Here is a 2277-nt window from a genome sequence, read left to right as displayed (position 1 = left end):
TATTGCAATCCGGTTTTTATTGGCCTACTCTCTTCAAGGATGCCCGTAAGTTTGTCTTGTCTTATGATGAATGTCAAAGAATTGGCAATATTAGTAGACGTCAAGAAATGCCTATGAATTATTCACTTGTTATTGAACCATTTGATGTTTGGGGCTTCGATTATATGGGACCGTTTCCTTCCTCTAATGGGTATACACATATTTTAGTTGCTGTTGATTACGTTACTAAGTGGGTAGAAGCTATTCCAACTAGTAGTGCTGATCATAACACCTCTATTAAGATGCTTAAAGAAGTTATTTTTCCAAGGTTTGGAGTCCCTAGATATTTAATGACTGATGGTGGTTCACATTTTATTCATGGCGCCTTTCGTAAATTGATTGCTAAGTATGATGTTAATCATAGAATTTCATCTCCATATCACCCGCGGTCTAATGGTCAAGTACAATTGAGTAACAGAGAGCTCAAATTAATTTTGCAAAAGACTGTTAATAGATCTAGAAAGAATTGGTCAAAGAAACTTGATGATGCATTATGGGCTTATAGAACTGCATATAAAAATCATATGGGTATGTCTCCATATAAAATGGTTTATGGAAAAACATGTCACTTACCTCTTGAATTTGTGACGCCCTCGATTCAATCGTACACTAATCATACACGCAATTGTGTACGATCAAGATCAAGGACTCACGGGAAGATATCACAACACAACTCTAGACACAAATTAAAATAAAACAAGCTTTATATTACAAGCCAGGGGCCTCGAGGGCTCGAATACATAAGCTCGAAAACACAAGAGTTAGCGGAAGCAACAATATCTGAGTACAGACATAAGTTAGACAAGTTTGCCTTAAGAAGGCTAGCACAAAAGCAACATCAATCGAAAAGGCAAGGCCTCCTGCCTGGGAGCCTCCTAACTACTCCTGGTCGTCGACGGTCTCCACGTAGTAGTATGCATCGGCGGTGACATCTGGCTCCTGGGCTCCGACATCTGGTTGCATCAACCGGAAAGAAGAAGAAAGGGGGAGAAGGGAGAGCAAAGCAACCGTGAGTACTCATCCAAAGTACTCGCAAGCAAGGATCTACACTACATATGCAACATTATCAAAGGAAGTCTGTATATGTGAACTGGGCTGCAGAAAATAGAGAGAAGGCCTAGTCCTATCGAAGACTAGCGTCTTCTGGAAACCACCATCTTGCAGCAACAGGAGGGAGTAGAGTAGCATAAAGTAAAGTAGTAGTAATGTTATCAACCTCGGCTAGAGATCCTTTCTCGACTCCCCGCGAGAAAGCAATCCCAGAGCCATACTATCCAGTTATCATCACAATCCATTACTCATCACCATCCAGTCTCATCCTGAGTATCCAGTTCTAGTTGTATCGATAAGGATACAACTCCAAGTGTCCGTTACCGTAGGACAAGCTATCGATAGATGTTTTCTTCCCTGCAGGGGTGCACTAACTTACCCACCACGCTCGATTAACTCCGTCCAGACACACTTTCCTGGGTCATGCCCGGCCTCGGCCAAACAATACGCCGCAACCCGACCTAGGCTTAATAGAGAGGCCAGCACGCCGGACTAAACCTATGCCCCCAGGGGTCATGGGCCATCTCCCCGGGAACTCCTGCACGTTGCGTACGTGGCCGGTGAGCAGACCTAGCTACCTCCTTCAACAAGGCAGGCGCTTACGCAGTCCAACCCGGCATGCGCCGCTCAGTCGATGATGTCTATTAAGCTTTGGCTGATGTATACAATGCAGAACGCCCATACTATGCCCACGTGATGGTTAGTGCTATCAGGCCAGAGGCCCCTCAGATCAAATATCCAAATCATAGTGGATTAGGAACGCGCAGTAACAATCAGAGACTCACGAAAGATGTGACCCCGTTGCCCCGTCTCGAGGACTTGCGACAAGGGCTAGGAATGCCCAACCACGCCTCGCAATTATCTCGCGGGCACCTTCCAGGTCCGCCCGACTCCACATCACTCGCAATTAAGCTCGCGCGGGTACCCCTCAGGGTCGACCCGTCTTTAGTAACATGGTTCAGTGCAAAGTCATAGTAACCATAGTAACTGTGTGTCTATCACCAAAGGGGAAGCCCGAGGAATCACCCCCGGAGAATTCCACTTGATGTTATCATCAAGGTGAACGTAAGAGGATCCACCCTCGAGGGGTTGCACGACAGAGCCGTAACGGAAGTGGTTAAGAAGGAAATCACCCTCGATGACCTCGACCAGTTAGCTACAGTATAGAGATCTCATTAGGAGTGATGT

This window comes from Triticum urartu, chromosome 5A, assembly GCF_056163025.1.
Source record: "Triticum urartu cultivar PI428250 chromosome 5A, HENAU_Tu73, whole genome shotgun sequence".
NCBI classification, from domain to species: domain Eukaryota; kingdom Viridiplantae; phylum Streptophyta; class Magnoliopsida; order Poales; family Poaceae; genus Triticum; species Triticum urartu.
This window is presented reverse-complemented; position numbering follows the sequence as displayed.